Below are 22,874 nucleotides of genomic sequence, written 5' to 3' on the forward strand. Positions count from 1 at the left end.
TTTTATTTATTTTGAGATACAGCACTGAAACAGGCCCTTCGGCCCACCGAGTCTGTGCTGACCATCAACCACCAGTTTATACTAATCCTACATTAATCCCATATTCCTACCACATCCCCACCTTCCCTCAATTCCCCTACCTATTCTCGTGGCAATTTATAATGGCCAATTTACCTATCAACCTGCAAGTCTTTGGCTGTGGGAGGAAACCAGAGCACCCGGCAAAAATGCACGCAGTCACAGGGACGACTTGCAAACTCCGCACAGGCAGTACCCAGAATCGAACCCGGGTCGCTGGAGCTGTGAGGCTGCGGTGCTAACCACTGCGCCACTGTGCCGCTATTGTCAGGGCCCATAGCCTTTGCAGTATCCAGTGCCTTCAGTCGTTCCTTGATATCCTGCAGAGTGAATCGAATTACTGAAGTCTGGCATCTGTGATGCTGGGGATTTCAGGAGGAGGCTAAGATGGATCATCAACTCAGTGCTTCTGGCTGAAGATTGCTGCAAATGCAACAACTGATGTGCTGGGCTCCCCCATCATCGAGGATGGGGATATTTGTGGAGCCACCTCCTCCAGTTAGTTATTTAATTGTCCACCACCATTCACGGCTGGACGTGGAAGGACTACAGAGCTTAGATCTGATCCGTTGGTTATGGGATCGCTTAGCTCTGTCTATCACATGCTGCTTACGCAGTTTGGCATGCAAGTAGTCCTGGCTTGTAGCTTCATCAGGTTGACACCTCATTTTGAGGTATTCCTAGTGCTGCTCCTGGCATGCCCTCCTGCACTTTTCATTGAACTAGGGTTGGTCTCCTGGCTTGATGGTAATGGTAGAGTGGGGGATATGCTGTGCCATGAGATTACAGATTGTGGTTGAGTACAATTTCGCTGCTGCTGATGGCCCACAGCGCCTCATGGATGCCCAGTTTTGCATTGCTAGATTTGTTCGAAATCTATCCCATTTAGCATAGTGCCACACAACATGACGGAGGGTATCCTCAATGTGATGGTGGGACTTCTTCTCCACAAGGACTGTGCGGTGATCACTCCTACTAATACTGACATGGACAGATGCATCTGCGGCAGGCAGACTGGTGAAGACGAGGTCACGTATGTTTTCCCCTCTTGTTGGTTCTGTCACCACCTGCCGCATACCCAGTGTTGCAGTTAGTCTTTTAGGACTCGGCCAGCTTGGTCAGTAGTTGTGCTACCGAGCCACTCTTGGTGATGGACATTGAAATCCCCCACCCAGAGTACATTCTGTGTCCTTGCTACCCTCAGTGCTTTCTCCATGGAGGAATACTGATTCCTCAGCTGAGGGGGGGCATAGGTGGCAATCAGCAGGAGGTTTCCTTGCCCATGTTTGACCAGATGCCATGAGGCATTACATGGTCTGGAGCCGATGGTGAGCACTCCCAAATGTATACCACTGTGCCGCCGTCTCTGCTGGGTTTGTCCTGCCGCAGGGACAGGTTGTAACGAGGATGGTGATGGCGGTGTCTGGGACATTGTAAGGTATGATTCAGTGAGTATGACTATGTCAGGCTGCTGCTTGACTAGTCTGTGGGACAGCTCTCCCAACTTTGGCATAAGCCCCCAGATGTTAGTAAGGAGGACTTTGCAGGGTCGACGGGGCTAGGTTTGCCATTGTCGTTTCCGGTGCCTAGGTCAATGCTGGGTGGTCCGTCCGGTTTCGTTTCATTATTGACTTTTTAGTGGTTAGGTGCAACTGAGTTGCTTGCTAGGCCATTTCAGAGGGCATTTAAGAGTCAACCACATTGCTGTGGGTCTGTAGGCCAGACCCAGTAAGGACAGCAACTTTCCTTCCCTAAGGACATTAGTGAACCAGATGGGTTTATACAACAATCGAAAATGGTTTCATGGCCATCATTAGACTAGCTTTTAATTCCAGATTTATTAATTGAATTCAAATTCCACCTTCTGCTGTGGTGGGATTCAAACCCATGTCCCCAGAGCAATACCCTGGGTCTCTAGGTTACTATTCCAGTGACAATACCACTACACCATTGCCTCCCCTAACTCTGACAGCCGACATTTTCCTTGCAGCAATAACTGACATTCAACTTTAATTAAGGGTATATTATGAGGTGCAGGTTGCCTTTAGATTGCAGGTGCCCTACCAGGTATATACTTTTCCTTACATTCTGGTGTTAGTTGCATGAGTATTCACAAACTAAGAAATCCATAAAAATATTTCCACTTTATCCAAAGGTACTGTTTCTCATTTTAAAACTTGTAAACGTAGTAGTGAGAATATAAAGGTTAGATCTCAAAGATTAGTCTGGAAGTAAGATGACTTTTTTGGTCAATTGGTGTCACATGCCTATATTTTATAATTGGTATTGGCAATCCAACCTTGTGCAGAGTATATAAATGGACTTTTAAATATACTGGTTACCACAAGATAGAATTCTGCAGGAAAGGGTATAAAATTGGATTAGAGTAGGTAGTTCTATTCAAAGAAGTAGTACTGGCACTGCCAGAGGTGCGATGGTCTCGGTGGCCAACTCCTGAGCTGCCATTGTGGTTTTGAATCTTGATAAGGCGAAATAGATTATTTTAATATGAAGCTGTGCACTAAATCAATCTAATTTTAACTGAGACATTTAGGAAATTATTATAATTAAAGTTTACCATGCATATTTATATAAGTTCATCGGTAATGTATAATTCACCTAAAGTCAGAACAGTTATACTAATACTAATGTCCTTTAGGTAAGGAAATCTGCCATCATGACCTAGTCTGGCCTACATGTGACTCCAGACCCACAGCAAGGTTGACTCTTAAATGCCCTTTGAAATGGCCTAGCAAGCCACTCAGTTGTACTAAATCACTAGAGAAAAGTCTAAAAGAATGAAATTGGACAGACAACCTGGCATCGACTAAGGCACCAGAAACGACGATGGCACACACAGCCCTGTTGACCCTGCAAAGTCCTCCTTACTGACATCTGGGGACTTGTGCCAAATTTGGGAGAGCTGTCCCACAGACTAGTCAAAAAACAGCCTGACACAATTAAAAGCCAAATACTGCGGATGCTGGAAATCTGAAATAAAAATGAAGTGCTGGAAATGCTCAGCAGGTCTGGCAGCATCTGTGGAGAGAGAAGCAGAGTTAAGCAGGTCTGTGACCTTTCATCAGAACACACTCTCCAATTATAGCAAAATAGTCTTGAAAGTTATTGCTTAGTTATTACTTGGTATTCTTTGTGAACAAATCAAGCACTTTGGACCTGTGGCTGTACTATGGCTACTCGATATGTCCAACAATTGCTTGGTAACCAACAAGATTCACAAGTTGTGGAGATGAGCAAGAATAGTGGCAATTCTGAAGCCAGGCAAAGACCCAGCTAGCCTTAAGAGCTTCAGGCCAATTTCCCTGCTATGCCACAGCTACAAACTGTTCAAGGGTCTCATCCTAAATCACTTGGTCCCCTTTGTAGACGAATATCTTATCCTTAAAAAAGCAGGATTCCAACCAGGGAAATCCTGCACAAGCCAACTTCTAAATCTCATTCTTCTAAATCTTTTAGTTCGACTTCTGTGTCCAATTCGATGTCCTGGAATGTGAGGTATTTTGGATGCAAATTGTGATGACCATCTTGATAGTCAGTTTTTTAAAAGTTTACTGTAGGATTTTCTCCATTAATGGTCTAATGTGTAAGTTTCAAACAGATGAGTTAATATTTCTCATTGGCATATTGTGCTTTCTTGATTCTTGATTTCTTGTCTTTATTGAGGATGGCTATGGGACAGGACTAGTAACAGCCTTGTGGATTTATCTGTTGCATATGCCATGGTCAATCATCAGATTTTTGCACTGGAGTTATTCCATATAACCAAAGATACCAGATGACTGAGCTGATAAGTAACATGCTGGCTGTTAGATATTCACCAGTTTGCTGGATATTTTATATATCTGATTTATCTCAGAGCAATGCAGAGATGACACTGGTTCTAAATCAACACCAGATTTATTTACAGTACTTTAAAATATATCAACACTTACAAGATTTCAGGGCATTTTCTCAATCAGAATTCAGTCTGTTTTTATCAGAACTTTATTGTATGTAGTTTCAGTTTCATAACCCCTAAGCTCCACCCACAGGCTTAAGCAATTAAGTACTGTGAACACTGATCAGTGAACAGACTAATACCATTGAACACAGATCAATTAAACCATTGAACACTATACTGGCCAACAGGCGTTTCTTTGTTGACCTAAATGGCAAGCGAAGCAGATGGTGCAGACAGAAAAATGGCTTACCTTAAGGTCATGCTCTCGTTCTATTGCTGTTCAATATTTATACCAAGGACCAGCCCACTCATCCAGAAGTTTCCTCTATGCTGATGACCTGTGCATAGCATCTCAGGGCTAATTCTTTGATATATTAGAGAAGTCCTTTGGCGATGCACTAGCTGTGCTAACCAACTACGATGTGATTAGTCATCTGTGGCTAATACTGAAAAGACACAAATCAATTTTTTTTCATTTTAGGAATACAGTTGCAAAGTGAGAACTTAACATAGATTGGTATGGGAGAACATTGGCGTACAACTTTAAGTCAGTATACCTTGCAGTAATGTTAAATCACACCCTAAGCTTCAAAGATTATGTCAAAGTATAGGCAAAGGTGGCAGCCAGAAACAACATCTTAAAGTAGCTGGCCAACTCTAAATGGGGAACTGACCTGAGAATCTGCTACTCAGCAGTTGAACAAGCCTACCCAGACTGGGAACGTTTTTCCCCATTACCAAGAAGTTGGATCCCATCCTCAAAGCAGCTTGCAGAGCTATTACTGGCTGCCTGAAACCTACAGTCGATGAGCTGTACCTGCAAGTTAGATTAAGAGCAGAATGGATAAAGCAGACCAGTGACCCTAGTCATCCTCACTTTCCGAAAGAGCCAACAACAAATAGGCTCAAGTCGAGCAGCAGCGTCTTGCATACTGTCCAGCCCCCAGACAGTAACCCGCCCAGCTGCTGCCTTGCTGATTGTTTTAACACATCTATAGACAAAGGCACACAAGTTGTCTACTGACCCAAAGGAATCCCTCCCCTCAGGAGCCAATGAAATGTGGCCTACTTGGCTGTGTCTCAATTGTGTCAGGACTGGTGTTGGCCACTGCAAAGCCTTTATGCAGAAGTGGGGATACAATCAAGTGAATTCTGTCGACTGTGACTGTGGAGAGGTATCCCTAGAATGCCCTTTACTACCAGAGCCATGCAACCCTGAAGATCTGAAGGTCTTCAACTCTCGAGCCAGAGCCTGCATAAAACAGTGGTGAGAGAAGGTGTAGCAACACAACAGGAAGTAGTAGTCATGAACCTTATTCACAAAGGCTTCAGGCAAAAGCATAAGAAAAGCTACTGTGCTTATTTTTTGACTCAAACTATATTAAGTTCCAATTATAGAAAAAAATCAAGTTAGGGTTGGAAGTTTTTCTAATCTTACACCAAAAACACACATTTTGATAGAAATTGTACCATACACAAGAATATACTAATAAAGGGAAATTGAATAGCATAGTCAGTTAAAACATGAATACTGGAAATATCCAGCAGGGTCTGGCATCATCTGTGGAAGAACACAAGTACACTAGAAATAGGAGCAGGAGTAGACCATATGGCCAATCGAGCCTGTTCCGCCATTCAGAATGATCATAGCTGATCTTAGGATTCAACTCTACTTTCCTGTCTGCTCGCCATACCCCTTGATTCCCTGAGAGACCAAAAATCTGTCTATCCCAGCCTTAAATGTATTCAATGTTGGAGAATCTACAACCCTCTGGGGTAGAGAATTCCAAAGATTCACAATCCTTTGAGTGAAGTAACCTCTCTTCATCTAAGTCCTAAATGATTGGCCCCTTATCCTGAGACTGTGCCCCTGTGTTTTAGATTCCCCGACTAGGGGCAATATCCAGCCCCTTTCGAATCTTATATGTTTTAATGAGATCACCTTTCATTCTTCTAAACTCCAGAGAATATAAACCCAATTTACTCAGCCCCTCATCATAGGGCAACCCTCACATCTCAGGAGCAAATCTAGTGAACCTTTGCTGTACCGCCTCCAATACAAGTATATCCTTCCTTAAATATGGAGGGCAAAACTGCACACAGGTGTGGTCCCACCAAAGCACTGTACATTTGTAGAAAGATTTCCTTATTCTTCTTGTCCAATCTCCTTGCCAGAAAGGCCAACACGCCATTTGCGTTCCTAATTGCTTGCTGTGCCTGCATGTTAACTTTCTGTGTTCCTTGTATGAGCACATCCAAGTCCCTCTGCATTTCAACATTTGCAGGTTTCCTGCCTTTTTTTTTACAAAAAAAGTCTGCTTTTCTGTCTTACTACCAAAGTGAATAACCTCACACTTGCCCGCATTATACTCCATCTACTCCCTTGCTGCCCACTCACTTAGCCTGTCTGTAGCTGTTCGCAGCCTCTTTGTGTCCTCCTCAGAGCTTACATTCCCACTTAGCTTTAGTATCATCAGCAAACTTAGATACATTACTCTCGGTCTTTTTGTCCAAGTCATTAATATAGATTGTAATTAGCTGAGGCCCTAGAAATTGATCCTTGCGACACTCCGCTAGTTATAGCCTGCCAACTTGAAAATGCCCTGTTTATCCCTACTCTCTTCTTCCTTTCTGTTGACCAATCCTCTATCCCACGCTAATATATTACCTCACCTCTATTAGCCCTTATCTTGCTTATTAATCTTTTGTGTGATACCTTATGGAATGCGCTTTGGAAATTCAAGTATAATGCATCTACAGGTTTCCTGTTATCTACCCTACTAATTATATTCTCAAAAAATTCTAATAAATTTGGCAAACACAATTTTCCTTTCGTAAAACCATGTTGACTTTGTGTGATCATACTATGATTTTCTAAGTGCATTGTTAAGATTTCCATAATATTAGATTCCAGCATTTTCCTGACGACTGATGTCAGGCTAAGTAGCCTGTAGTTCCTTTTTTTCTCTCTCCCTCCTTTCTTGAATAGAGATGTTACATTTGCTAACTTCCAATCTGCTGAGACCATTCTAGAATGTAGGGAATTTTTAGAAAATCATAACTAGTGCATCCACTATCTCTCCAGATGCCTCTGTTAGAACCCTAGGATGTAGGCTGTCAGCTCCTGGGGTTATGTCAGATTTTTGTCCTTTAAGTTTCTCCAATACTCTTTCTCTGTTAATATTAATTACCTGAAATTCCTCACTCTTATTGGCCTCTTGGTTATCCTCTATTTCTGGTATGTAATTTTTGTCGTCTTCTGTGAAGACAGTCACACAATGTTTGTTCAATGTCTCTGCTTTTCCTCATTTCCCATGATAATTTCTTCTGTGTGTGCCTTAAGGGGCCACCATTTACTTTAGCTACTCCCCTTTTTGTATACTTATAAAAGCTCTTACAATCTGTTTTAAAATTCTTGGCTTGTTTACTCTCTTCCCCCACCCCCCTCCCCACTTTTCATCAACTTTTTGTTTGCCCTTTACTGGTTTCTAAAACACTCCCAATCCTCAGGCTTACTACTATTCTTTGCCACATTATAAGCCTCTTTTAATCTACTACCATCCTTAACTTCCCTACTAAGCCATGGATGAATCTTTCTGGCTGAGCTGTTGTTTTTTAACAGAATGTACTTTTATTGAACATTTTGAATTGTTTCTTTAAATGTTTCCCACTGTTTATTTACTGACATACCTTTTTGTCTATTTACCCAATCAACCTTAGCTAATTCTCCCCTTACACCTATGTAATTGACTTTGTTTAAGATTCTTGTTTGGGACTGGAGTATGTTGCTTTCAAACTTGATATGGAATTCAGTTGTATTATGATCACTTTTCCAGTGGATCTCTTACTATGAGATTACTAATTAAACTTGCCTCATTGCACAATACTAGATCTAAAATAGCTTTTATCTCTTTAAAAAAAAAAGTGCTGGATAAACTCAGCAGGTCTGGAATCATCTGTGGAGAGAGAAATAGAGTTAACATTTCCGGTCAGTGAAACAGTTCTGATGAAAGGTCACAGACCTGAAACGTTAACTCTGCTTCTCTCTCCACAGGTGCTTCCATACCTGCTGAGTTTTTAAAGCACTTTCTGTTTTTGTTTCAGATTTCCAGCTTTTATTTTGGCTTTATCTGTAGTTGGTTCCACAATATATTGTTCCAGGAAACTGTCATTAAAGCATTCTACAAACACATCTTCCAGACCGCCTTTGCTAATTTGATCGGTCTAGTCTATATGAAGATTAAAATCCCCACAATTATGACATTGCCTTTGTTGCAAGCTCCAATAATTTCTTGGTTAATGCTCTGTCCAATGGTATAACGACTGCTAGGGGGCCTATAAACTACCCTCACTAGCATTTTCTGACCATTGTAATTGCTAATTTCAACCCAGACTGATTCTACCTCCTGATCTGCTGAGCCAAGATCCTTTCTCACTACTGTCCTTATACCATTCATTACCATCAGGGCTACACCTCCTCCTTTTCCATTCTGTCTGTCTTTTCAAAATGTTGCATACCCTGGAATATTTATTTTCAAACCTTGGCCACCATGGAACCATGGCCGGAATTTTGCATCGGGGCAATTGGCTGGACCCCGGAGAGTCTGGGGGGGATTGGTCAAGGGGTTGATGGAGGTGCTCCAGCAGGAGCGGCTTGTGCCGTGGGGGGTGCTGTCTGTGGGGAACAGGGTGCCTGATCAGGAGGTCTCCCCACCCAAGCCTGCAGGGAGGCCGCCAGGGTTTATATCTCTTTGCAGTGTCTGTGCTTCCCCCACAGCTTAAATTTCCACCTAACTTTGTATCGTCAGCAAACTTAGATACATTAGTCTCGGCCTCCTTACCTATATCAGGGGTCAGCAACCTGTGGCTCTGGAGTCACATGCGGCTCTTTAACATCTCATTTATGGCTCCGAACCTTTTCTAGTTGGATCACATTATCATGAAAAAAGATTTAAAAAATTAAATCAAGGAAAGTAAGAACCATGTTTTTAATGTGGGGATAAAAGGCCAATCTAAGCACCTGAACATTTATATATAGTGGAGATATGAAGAAAATGTTTTTAAAATGTAAACAAAAAATCAAAACACGATAATTTAGAGTTGGGTCTATTTTCATTCTGATTTTTAAAAATTTCTATTGATACCTAAATTCAATACATGTATTTTTTTCATTATATATGCAAATTATGCATTCTACCAGAGACAGGTCGAAATATGCCATGTATTTGGTTCAGAAATGGTGAATTTTTGTCGTGTCTCCCAATAAGCTTCATATTAGCCATTTTTTTAAAAAAAGCTCTTCATGTAAAAAAGCTTGCCGACCTCCTCCTCTAAGTCATTAATGTAGAATGTAAATAGCTGAGGCCCAAGCACTGATCCCTGTGGCCCTCTACCAGCCTGCCAGCGTGAAAATGTTGTTTTATCCCTACTCTCTGCTTCCTGTCCATTAACTAATCCTCCATCTATGCTAATATATTACCACAACTCCATGAGCTTTTATCTTGCATATTAACATTTTGTGTGAAACCTTATCAAATGTCTTTTGGAAATCCAAGTATACTACATCTACTGGCTCCCCTTTATCTACCCAACTAGTTACCTCCTTTAACAAACTCTAATAACTTTGGCAAACACTATTTCCCTTTCATAAAACCATGTTGACTTTTTCTGATCATACTATGATTTTCTAAGTGCATTACTAAGACTTCCTTAATAATAGATCCCAGCATTTCTTGAAGACTGACATCAGGCTAACAGGCCTGTAGTTCCCTGTTTTCTCTCTCCTTCCTTTCCTGAAGAGTAGTCTTATACATGCTAACTTCCAATCTGCTGGGACCATTCTAGAATGTAGGGAATTTTAGAAAATCATAACTAGTGCATCCACTATCTCTGCAGCTACCTCTTTTAGAACCCGAGGATATAGGCCTTCAGCTCCTGGGGATTTGTCAGCTTTTAGTCCCTTAAGTTTCTCCAATCATCTGCTGATATTAATTACTGAAATTCCTCACTCTTATTGGCCTCTTGGTTATCCTCTATTTCTGGTATGTAATTTTTGTCTTCTACTGTGAAGACAATCACAAGATATTTGTTCAATGTCTCTACATTTCCTCATTTCCCATGATAATTCCTCCTGTGTGTGCCTTAAGGGACCAACATTTACTTTAGCTACTCTCCTTTTTATATACTAGTAAAAGCTCTTACAATCTGTTTTTATATTCCTGGCTAGTTTACTTTCATTTTTTCTCTGGTCATCAACTATTTGTTTGCCTTTTGCTGATTTCTAAAACACTCCCAATCCTCAGGCTTACTACTATTCTTTGCAATATTTTAAACCTCTTGTAATCTAATACTACCCTTAACTGCCCTAATAAACCAGGGATAGAACTTGTTGATTTTTTTTGTTTTTTAATGGAATGTATTTTTGTTGAACATTTTGAATTATTCCTTTAAATATTTGCCACTTTTTATTTCCCACCATACCTTTTAATCTATTTACCCAATCAACCTCAGCCAACTTCTTGCGAGTGGATGCCTATGACCAGTGGATACCACAGGGATCGGTGCTGGGACCCTTGCTGTTTGTAGTGTACATTAATGATTTAGACGTGAATATAGGAGATACCTAAGGATCAGTAAGTTCGAAGATGACACGAAAATTGGTGGTGTCGTAAATAGTGAGGAGGAAAGCCTTAGATTACAGGACGATATAGATGGGCTGATAAGATGGTGGAGCTGTGGCAAATGGAATTTAATCCTGAGAAGTGTGAGGTGATACATTTTGGGAGGACAAACAAGGCAAGGGAGTATACAATGGATGTTAGGACCCTAGGAAGTACAGAGGGTCAGAGGGACCTTGGTGTACTTGTCCATAGATCACTGAAGGCAGCAGCACAGGTAGATAAGGTGGTTAGGAAGGCAGATGGAATACTTTCCTTTATTAGCCGAGGCACAGAATATAAAAGCAGGGAGGTTATGATGGAGCTGTATAAAATGCTAGTTAGGCCACAACTGGAGTACTGTGTAGAGTTCTGGGCAGCATACTATCAGGAAGGATGTGATTGCACTGGAGAGGGTACAGAGGAGATTCACCAGGATGTTGCCTGGGCTGAAGCATTTCAGCTATGAAGGGAGACTGAAAAGGCTAGGGTTGTTTTCCTTAGAACAGACAAGGATGAGGGGGTACATGATTGAGGTATATAAAATTATGAGGAGCATTGATAGGTTAGATAGGAAGAGACTTTTTCCTTTATTGGAGGGGTCAATAACCAGGGGGCATAGATTTAAGGTAAGGGGCCGGAGGTTTAGTGGGAATTTGAGGAAAAGAATTTTCACCCAGAGGGTGGTTGGAATCTGGAATACATTGCCTGAATGGGTGGTAGAGGCAGGAACCCTCAACATTTAAGTATTTAGAGCAGCACTTGAAACGCCATAGCATACAAGGCTACGGGTCAAGTGCTGGAAAATGGGACTAAAATAGTTAAGTGGTTGATGGCCGGCACAGACACGATGGGCCGAAGGACCTGTTTCTGTGCTTTATATCTCTGACTCTATGACTCTAACTCTCCCCTCATACCCATGTAATTGGTTTTAAATTTAAGGTTCTTGTTTGGGACTGGAGTATGTTACTTTCAAACTTAATATGGAATTCAATTGTATTATGACCACTTTTTCCCCAAAGGATCTTTTACGAGGAGATTACTGATGTGCTTGAGATGGCAGCTCAGGTGTGAGGGACTGAGTGGTGGCATCGCTGAGAGCAGGCCGTTTTGCTGTGTCTGAGGGAGTGGAAGAGATTTCATAACATTTATTGTAGGGGCAGCCACGGGGGTCCCAGAATTGGTGGCAATCTCTGTGATCCCGGGGGCCCAGGCCTGGCGGTGAGTTCTGCAACCTCGGTGGGGGTGGACTAAGGAAATGCATGGGGTTATCAGCCCTGGTGGCAAGAAGAGAGACCCGGTGGGGGCGGGGTACGGTTCCAGCGGTGAAAATGCAGCTTCCCTCGTGTGAGGGAGTGGATGGGAGAGAAAAGGGAAGGAGGGAAGGGACTAGTGGAGAGAGCAGGAAGGAGCAAAAGGAGGTAGGGTTCGAGAGAGAGGGGACTTTCAGCCAGAGCAGGTGGCTAAGGGTGGAGGAGGCTCCAGGGAGGAATATGGGAGAAGGAGAGATAATCTGGGACAGCAGTGAGGTAAATTGGAGGGTGGGGCTATGTTGTAGGAGAAGCCTGTGGGAGAGTGGGTGAGGGAGGTTTAGGGATGGGTGAGAGTGGTGGAGGGGAGCAGTTATTCTGTTTATGCACCCATGTCTGTCTTGTGTATGTCTGTGTCAGTTGTGTTAGCGTGTTGCAGCAGAGCCTGGTCTCTCATCGACTTGGACCTCCATGCTATTGGATCAGGACCTCATTCGGTTGAGACAGTATGGTACTGGGTCTGCAATGGCCACCCACATTAAAAAAGTTCATGCACAGGCATGTTCCACTCCTCAAAATGAAGTTCGGGACCTGGACTCCCCCTGCGGGATGAGCGAACGCCTCATGACCTTCTGGCTCTCCTGAACACGGAATCACTCATGCTCCCACCTTAGAGTCAAACCCAAACAGGGATTCTACTCTGATCTTGAGCAATCTCTAGCTTGACTCCCAGTGGGGGACAAGCTGATTCTCCTTGGTGACTGCAATGCCAGAGTCAGGAAGGACTTGAATCTCTGGAAGGGTGTGTTTGGCAAGGAAGGAGTAGGGAAAGCAAACTCCAATGGAGTCCTTCTTGTGATGAAATGCTTAGAACATGACCTTTTGATAAACACCCTGTTTCATCAGAGAGACAAGTTCAAAATCTCATGGCAACACCCACGATCCAAGCAGACACCTACTTGATTGCATCATTGCCCGAGCGAGAGATCGCAGGGATGTTGCATCACTCATGCCATGACAGGTACTGATGACTGCTAGACCAATCATCGCCATATCTGGTCTATTATTTCCATCAATCTGGCCTCTAAACAGCGGCGGCAACAGAAACGTGACCACAAGAAAATTAACATTGAAGGTCTGAAGGATCCCACAAAGGCAGCTCTCCTCAGCCAGTTCCTCACAAGCAACCTCTCGACTTCCAGCCAACATGTGCTGCAGTGTGTCCACAATGTCTGGTCCACTCCAAAGCCCATCATAACTAGCACCTGTGAAGAGTTTCTTGGCTTCTCTACCAGGGAACATAGGAACTGGTTCAACAATAATTCAAGAGCTAATCAAACGTAAGCACAAAGCGTTGGTAGACTGAAAGCACAACCATGCTTCAAGGGAAAAACAGCTGGCCTGTAGGTGAATGAAGGCAGTGGTACAACAAAAGTGGCATCAAGGACAAATGGTAGGTGGAACAAGCACAGGAAATGCAACAGCTTGCAGATAACCACGACCTGCTTGGATTCTCCAGCACTGTCGAGACCATCTACGGCCCAAGCATTCAAGAGCCAGCCCCCCTGAGAGCCAAGAGCAGAGGAGAGTTCATCAAAGACAGAGTGGTAGGGAGCATTTCGAAGAGCTCTTCAATAAAGACTCTGGGTTGAATTTTATGAGCCCCCCCTTGGGTCGGGAATGGAGACTGGGGGGAAGGGGGGATAAACACAAAATTACGTTGAAAGACGGGGAGCAGAGTGCCCGCCGCCTTCCTGACACCTTCCAATTTAGTCCATGGCGGGGAAGGCCGAGGATGGCCTTCCAACCCCAGGACAATTGAGGCCCTTAAGGGCCTCTTATAGCCTCCGCCTCAATGGAAGGCAGAGGGGTCCACCACCACAGACAGATGCCATCAGGTATTACCTGGCGGCCTTCTAGCGGCATCAGAGGTGAGGGAAAATCCAGGGTACCCTCCGGCAGTGATTGGCATCAGCCCCCAAGGGAAGACCACCCCCCGCCCCCCATCCTCACTAACCCCACCCCCACTCTGTCGCAGGGGATTGCCTGAATGGCCCTAGCAATCCTGGTCCCACTCACCTCTCCCGGGGTCTTCTCACTCCTCAATGCTGCAAGCCTCCTGCAGTCACCACTGCTCCCAGTAGCGCTGCCGGTACTGCAGAGCTGCCGGCCTTCCAATTGGCTGGCAGCTCCTGGAGGCGGGAGTTCGTCCCTTAAAGGGACTGAGTTCCCCAACAGCGGACAGTTAATTGGCTGCCTGCTGCGAGATAGCACCAGGGGTCTGACGGAGGGCTGAGGCAGGGGCTCCCCTTATCTTCCGGGCTGCCACAGGGACCCCCATCTTCAGAACAAAATCCAGCCCTTTGTCTTTGCCCCAAGCTTCCTTGAGTCCATCCCTCAGTACACTGCCCGGCTTAGCCGTGGCACTACCCCGACCAGGAATGAGTTTGGAAAAGCCATCTATCAGCTGAAAAACAACAAGGCCACTGGAGCAGCTGGAATTCCTGCCAAAGCCCTGAAACACAGCAATAATACACTCCTGGCGCAATTGCACCACCTCATGTACCTAATCTGGGAAGAGGAGCACATGCTAGGGAATCTCAGGGACGCTGTGATTGTGACCATTTACAACAAAGGAGACAAATACAATTGCGATAATTACAGGAGAGTCTTCCTGCTGTCTGCCGCAGGGAAGATCATCGCAAGGCTTCTCCTCAACCGCCTTCTTCCAGTGGCCGAAGAACTCCTCCCAGAATCACAATGTGTATTTCGCCACCTACAGGCACAACAGATACGATGTTCACTGAACAGCAAATACAAGAAAAGTAGAGAGCAGCACCAACTGCTGTACATGGCCTTTTTTGACCTCATGAAAGCCTTTGACTTCGTCAATCGTGAGGGTTAATGGAGAGTCTTGCTCAAGTTTGGTTGCTCTCAGAAATTTGTCACCATCCTTGCAGATGCAGCAAGCAATTAGGAAGGCAAATGGTATGTTGGCCTTCATTGCAAGGGGTTTTGAGTACAGGAGTAAAGAAGTCTTGCTGCAATTGTATAGAGCCTTGGTGAGACGGCACCTGGAGTATTGTGTACAGTTTTGGTTGTTTCATCTAAGGAAGGATATACTTGCCATAGAGAGTGTGCAACGGAGGTTCACCAGACTAATTCCTGGGATGGCGGGATTGTCTTATGAGGCGAGATTGAGGAAACTGGACCTGTATTCCTTCGAGTTTCGAAGAATGAGAGGTGATCTCATTGAAACTTACAAAATTTGTACAGGGCGTGACAGGTGGATGTAGATGGTGTGTTTCCCCTGCTTGATGAGTCTAGAACCAGGAGACATAGTTTCAGAATAAGAGGTAGGCCAGTTAAAACTGAGATGAGGAGGAATTTCTTCACTCAGAGGGTGGTGAATCTTTGGAATTCTCTACCCCAGAGGGCTGTGGAAACTCAATCATTGTGAAGTGATTTATGACTTTAACCCCATGTAGGGACTAAACCAAATCAAGCGTACGTCCTTAAAAGTCTCCCTGAATTAAATTTAGACCAGACAGATTCCAACAGACACTTGTTTGGGTCTGAAGAACTTAAATAATCTTCCCTCAAAGAAAGAAAACCAACAGAGAATAGTACTATCTTTCAGATAGCCTATTTTTTAAAGAATTATAGCTAAGTCATAAATCTCCCAGATTTAAGGGTCTGGGAAACTCTCTTCAATAAGTATCTCCCCACTTAAGGAGACACAGAGAGGGGTTTCTTGTAGTTGTATACAGAATGCTACATGAGACGATTTATTAACTTTTACATATTTATTAAAGAGTTGAACATACAATATACTTTGTGGCTAAGTATACTTCTATATCGAAGATTACTAAGAGATATAAAACATAACCTTATTTCTAAAATAGAATCCAAATGTTCAACCTTGACAATGTTACAGCAAAATATCTTCCAATATCCATCCAAATTTAAAGTAAACTTTTACCTTAAATTCCTCGAGTATCATAGGTTGAGAAGCATTGATGAGGAATTCAATACTTCTGGTTTTTTTTTATTCAAAACTCTCATGTTTATACTGTTTCTAATCTTTCATCTCATCTTTTGGAATGTAAGTGTTACCTTTCTGTGTGTTTTTCTTGTTTTTGAGATCCATATATGGTAATATCATTAGCTACCATTCCCACTTAATGTATTTGCTGGAAATCCCCTTCTCTTGAAGTTGTGAGCTTTTATCTGGTCAAAAATGTTTGTAATTGGTTTTACTTGCCATCTGTTTTAGTACGTACCATTTCATTTTGTAATTTATTATCTGTAATTGTCTTTTTATGGTACCTTGTCCCATCCTGTTGAGTCAGTCTGTCTATATCACTAACACTATCAACTAATTAAGTTTATAGCCATCAGTACTGACTTCACATAGGATATTTCAACGTGTGTCACGTTCAAATTCCATTGTAGCAGAGACCTTGGAATGGATTTTTTAACTCTACCCCTGAAGGGGAATTTCAGTGAGTCTTGAAAACTGACCATTTATTCAATCTTTAATTCTAAAAGGTATAATGTATTAATTATATCTAAATTCCACCTAATTAAGCCTATTGTACCTATGTTTCATCACAATTGAACATGTTCAAGACAGAAATCGATAGATAGCTGGATACTAATGAAATCAAGGGATATGGGGAGAGCGCAGGAAAGTGGCATTGAGGTATATGATCAGCCATGATCTAATTGAATGGCGGAGCAGGCTTGATGGGCTGAATGACCTACTCCTGCTACTATTTTCCTATGTCTCTATTAATTAAAACCAAGGATTCCATATGCCTTTTGTTACAGCCAAGTGAGGAGGGGGGTCACAGTTGCCCCTCTTGCCCTTCCTCTTATTTGACTCCAACAGGGTTATTACTTTTTAAACAGTGGTTGTGCTTACCACCTCTGAATGCTTTACCTTTTTCCTTTACTATGATCATGGAAGAACCCATTGGACAGGTTTTCTTGAATTTAAACAAAAAGAGGGAAGTTTATTATACTTAGCACTCTAACACGGATTCACATGAGAATCACACACACAAATAGATTAGAAAGTGGAAAGTAGGTTTTTGATTAGATTGAAGTCCAGAATAAATAAAAGTTAAAACACAGTTTGAGGTTGGAAAATTGAGTGAATGTCCAGCTGGGGTGTACTCTTGAAGTCCTTCGTTGGTCAAAGTACACTTTGTGGCTGGCCTGCTTTGCTTGGGGTTTTTGTGAAGGCAACATTGCAGTTGGCTCTCTTCCTCTGGTCTCTGGCTGTAGCAGTCTGTAGGCTTGGAGGGTCCACAGTCACAGATGGTTTTCAAACTTGATGTTTTCTGGAGAGAGAGAGTGAAAGGGAAGCACGCAGCCTTCTCTGCTGCACATTCGGTTCCTGCTAGTCTCCTCTGAGTGTAACATAACTCTCATTTTTTTCAGAGATGGACAGACAGTCACATGGTTCTCTCAATCCCCTTTGTTTTTAATGAGGTCCAAAGTCTAAAACCCAAAAGCTCTCTCAGGTGGTGTTATCAGTGTTCACCCCCTGGAGGACGCCTCCACTTATGAATGCCTCAGGATAACTTTGAATGGACCAGTAATGAGGATGATCAGGATAATTTACTCAGTTAGCCAAAGCATTGTTCTGGCTGGGCTTCTTGTTAGACTTTTGTCTCCAGTTCAATCTCCTGGTATTTCAGATGCAAATTGCCTTGGTCATCTTGGCTGCTAGTTTTTAAAAGTTAATTGTAGGATTTTTTCCATTAAAAGTTTAATGTAAGTTTCCAATCGATGAATTAATGTTTCTCATTTGGCCTGTCATGTTTTCTTGACACTTTAACAGTCTTCTCAACTTCTCCTGTTACCTTCAAAGATTTGTGTGCAAAAATCTTCAAGTCTCCCTGTTCCTTCACACCTTTAAGATTGTATCATTGAGTTTATATTGCATCTTCTCATCCTACCAAAATGTTATCTCCTCACACTTCTCTGTGGTAAATTTCATCTGCTATAGGTCTGCCCATTTCACTAGTCTGTCTATGTCTCCTACAGAGTACTCATTATTATTTACAATTCGCTTCCAAGTTTCATGTCATTTGAAAACTTTGAAATTATGCCCTGTTTGTCCAAGTTATTAATTTATATTAAAAGGAGGAGTAATCTTAATACCAACCCCTGGGGAACACCACTGTATACCTCCCTTGAGTCTGAAAAAGACCCATTTGCCACTACTCTCTGCTTTCTGTTCCATAGCCGTGCCAATTTTATAACGACTATACCTTCATTCCAATGGGCTTCAATTTTGCGAACAAGTTGATAATGTGGTACTTTGTCAAATGCCTTTTCGAAAGTCTATATATACATCGACTGCACTGCCCTCATCAATCTTCTGCATTACTTCATCAAAGATCTCCAAGTTAGTCAATTTGCCATTAACAAATTTGTGCTGGCTTCCATTTATTAACCCATATTTTTCCAAATAACAATTTTTATTTTCTCTTTTTTTCAGTCACCGTACTCGGTGATTTTTCTACTTCTAAGGACTGCCACTCTTTTAAGTACTTCCTCTTTATCACTATTTATCCTATTCAATATCAGAGTGAGATGTCAACCCAGTGAAGCTACAACACAGGACTACTTGCACGCCAAACAGCCGAAGCAACATGCAATAGCCAGAGCTAAGCAATCCCATAACCAATGGATCTTCCGTCCTGCCACATCCAGTCGTGAATGGTGGTGGACAATTAAACAACTAACTGGAGGAGGTGGCTCCACAAATATCCCCATCCTCAACGATGGGGGAGCACAGCACATGTGCAAAAGATAAGGCTAAAGCATTTACATTAATCGTCAGCATTTGCAACAATCTTCAGCCAGAAGTGCCAAGTGGATGATCCATCTCAGTCTCCTCTTGAAGTCCCCAGCATCACAAATGCCAGTCTTCAGCCAATTCGATTCACTCTGCGTGATATACAACACTGGCATCTACGCGGCACTGTGAAAAATTGCCCAGGTATGTCCTGTACACTAAAAGCAGGACAAATCCAACCTGGTCAATTACTGCATTATCAGCTAAGTGATGGAAGGTGTCATCGACAGTGCTATCAAATGGCACTTATTCAGCAATAACCTGCTCAGTGACACTCAATTTGGGTTCCGCCAGGGCCACTCAGCTCCTGACCTCATTACAACCTTGGTCCAAACATGGACAAAAGAGCTGATTTCCAGAGGTGAGGTGAGAGTGACTGCCCTTGACATCAAGGCAGCATTTGACCGAGTATGGCATCAAGGAGCCCTAGCAAAACTGGAGTCAATGGGAATCATGGGGAAAACTCTCCACTGGTTGATGCCAAACATAGAACAAAGGACGATGGTTGTGGTTGTTGGAGGTCAATCATCTCAGCTCCAGGATATCACTGCAGGAATTTCCTCAGGGTAGTGTCCTCGGCCCAACCATCTTCATCTGCTTCATCAATGACCTTCCTTTAATCATAATCTTTTAAAATGCATTTTGTGTTTCTACAAAAGACAGAAGTCCAGTATAGCTGTAAATGGCAAATTGCAGACTGAAGCTAGAGATAAAATGGAAAAAGCAACAGAGTTGAGAAGAAATAAACAATGCAATCCATACAAATGGATTAGAACTTTGCGATTGACAGTACAAAGACTCAAAAATAAAACCTGGAAAACAACAAACTCAGTCAATTTGTTGAAACTCCAGTCCATTGATAAAATCATTGGGCAATGAAACATAAATTGATAGCGAGTATAGAGAAGCAACATGAAATAATTTTCCCATTCTCAACTCTGGTGCCTTCAGTAGTTAAAATAATTTATTTTTCATTTGATTAATGTGAAATGGAATTTAGCCATATCCATATCAATTACTCTATCACAATCAAATGATCAAATAAAAGCTTAACTCAAAAGAACTTGAGAAACTAAAATTCACATGCATCTCACAAATAAGATGAAATACTGCAACTTATTATAAAGACAGAGTACCAAAACAATGAGGTTTATTAAATTTTGGAACATCTTATAACCTTCTGAAGCTGACTTCTGTGAGATTACTGTCAATGCAATGCATAATTAAACGGTACATCAACTGGATTGAATTACCCAATACTCAATCTCCTCCTCTGGATTGTCTCACTATCGTGTAACATTTCATGTTGCCTAATTTATACCTTTTTAGTTTGGTTTACAAAGACGATTATAGATCAGTATGCAAAATCTAGACAAATTCAGTACATTGTTTGTAAATGGAACCCTTGGTCAAATATCCCTAACTCTAGTGCGTAAACAACTACACCCAAAATCCACTCCCCTTAAAAAACAAACTGGCCACTGCTACCTTTAACCTTTTGTAATCCATGCTTATGCATAGTCAGTCATCGAAACATTTTTTCCCCTTTTATTTTCAGTCATTAGAAATGAAACAGTTATAAGAGGACAAAATGGCCCGGATTCTGACTCATTTGTGACCAAAAATCCCTTTTTTAATAAGAAAAATACTATATTTAATTTCAACAGTGTCATGTAGCTCAAATTGCTGTATTTAAGTTACCAAAATATGAAAATAATTCATAAATAAATAGTTGCTAGGACAAGGATCAACTCTAATGTTTATTACTCGGGGACATTGCTTCAGCCACCATCAACAACCGAGTTGTTTTGGACACAGTTGTGGCAAGTTTCAACACCCTGTTTGCTTCTCTATTTCCCATTCCATAAATGCTGCTAGTTTCCCTCTGCCCACATTTCCCCCTTCCCCCCAACACAAAAAGTCCTACTGGCTTCATCCTATCTCATAGCACTTCCCACGTCGCCACCCTCCTCCCCTGATCCCATTCTCAAAAATGACTTGCCTGCACTCCTCACTTGCACGGTCTCCAAGGGCAGACACTTCCCCCTCCACACACCCACAAATGTTGCTGCACTGCTGTAGCCTAATTTTTGACCATATGCTTTTGCAATGATTGATAAAACTGATCACAGTCGGAGGGATTCAACTCAACCCGAGGGCCAAGTCTCAAGGTGGCTGGCCTCCTATAATCACCACTCCCAACCAGAGCCGCAGCCATCAGCGGTTCACCACTGCGGACGCCAGCCCTCCTGAGGCGGAGGGGTTTCCCCTCCACAGGGGTGGCCTCGCAGCTGTCGCCAGTACTTTTTTTAACAAATCAAAGCTTCTTCAGAGGGCGTCTCAAGATGGAGGCACCCTTGCGTTCCCCTGCCGACAGTGGCAGCGCCCACTTCTGCCGGTGGGGCTGCCATCCTTCCTTAATTGGACAGCATGCCTGGAAGCAGCTTCTTAATTGGCCACTTCTGGAATAATCTCCCAGGTGGGCACACCAACAGCCATTGCAGGGTCGGGACCCGTAAATGGTCCTGACCTGTGATATTCCTTTAAGTGCACAAGATTCACACGATATGTTGAAAAGATAGTGTTACGACCATGTGGTGTGATATGGGGAGTTCCCACTGTTCAACTCCCCACCTGACCACAGCAAGTGTATTTGTATTAGAGTTTAGCCCATTGGTGCTTTATTTTTCAAATAATCAGACAGCGACAGGTTTTCTTCTAGGTTTTAGAAAACAGAAAGTTAATTGTTTATTGATCAATGTGCCTTATCCAGAGAAGGGAAAAAGGTGACTTTTGGTGGGGGTAAGGTTACGATAAACCTCTTTGCACTGGAGTGCTGACTTGGGTTATATTAGAGTACTAAAGTGGGAGTTTTGTGACTGAGGGAGTTCGGTGAGGAGGGAGTGAGGAGCTCCTTTCATTTCCTACCTGTCCTCAAAGAGCATGAGGGGAGCCGAGAGTTTACACAGAGCACAGCTGACTGGTGAGTAAGTCCTGGTGGGTATTTTTCAAGCCGGATTGAATTGTAAGTCATTGTTTTAGCAAGCCTTAGTTGATTTATTTTTTTTATTATAATAGTCTTCTAAAGTTTTTAAATTTAAAGGGTTTAGTCATGGCAGGAGAGCATAAAGCCGTGGTTTGCTCCTCTTGCTGCATGTGGGAATCCAGGAACTTTTCCAGTCCCCGGGACCAGCATGTGTGCAGGATGTGTGTCCAGCTACAGCTCCTGGAAGCTCGGGTTTCAGAGCTGGAACGGCGGCTGGAAACACTGTGGAGCATCTGCGAGTCTGAGAGCATCGTGGATAGCACGTATAGAGAGGTGGTCACAACCACATCTGAAGGGACTTGAGGAAGGAAGGGAATGGGTGACCACCAGGCAGTCCAAGAGAATCAGGCATTTAGTTCAGGAGTCCCCTGGGGTCCCGCTTGCAAATCGGTATTCTATTTTGGAGGCTGATGAGGCTGGTTCCTCCAGGGAGTGCGGACAGAGCCAAGCTTCTGGCACCACAAGCAGCCTGTCTGCACAGGAAGGGGGAAAGAGAGGAAGAGCAATAGTAATAGGGGATTCTATAGTCAGGGGAACAGATAGGCGCTATTGTGGCCGTCAATGTGACTCCAGGATGGTGTGTTGCCTCCCTGGTGCCAAGGTCCGGGATGTCACTGAACAGCTGCAGAGCATCCTGAAGGAGGAGGGTAATAAGGCAGAGGTCATGGTTCATGTTGGTATCAATGACATAGGTAGAAAGAGGGATGAGGTCTCGCATCAAGAATTCAGGGAGTTAGGCAGCAGACTAAAAAGCAGGACCTCTCGGTTTGTAATCTCTGGATTACTCCCAGTGCCACGTGCTAGCGAGTATAGAAATAGGAGAATAGCACAGATGAATGCGTGGCTTAAGAGTTGGTGCAGGAGGGAGGGTTTAAGATTCCAGGACCACTGGGACTGTTTCTGGGGAAGGTGGGACCTGTACAAGCGGGACGGTCTACATCTGAACCAAAGGGGGACTAACATCCTTGCTGGCGGGTTTGCTAGTGCTGTTGGGAGGAGTTTAAACTAA

This window comes from Heterodontus francisci, chromosome 12 (genome assembly GCF_036365525.1).
Source record: "Heterodontus francisci isolate sHetFra1 chromosome 12, sHetFra1.hap1, whole genome shotgun sequence".
NCBI classification, from domain to species: Eukaryota; Metazoa; Chordata; class Chondrichthyes; order Heterodontiformes; family Heterodontidae; genus Heterodontus; species Heterodontus francisci.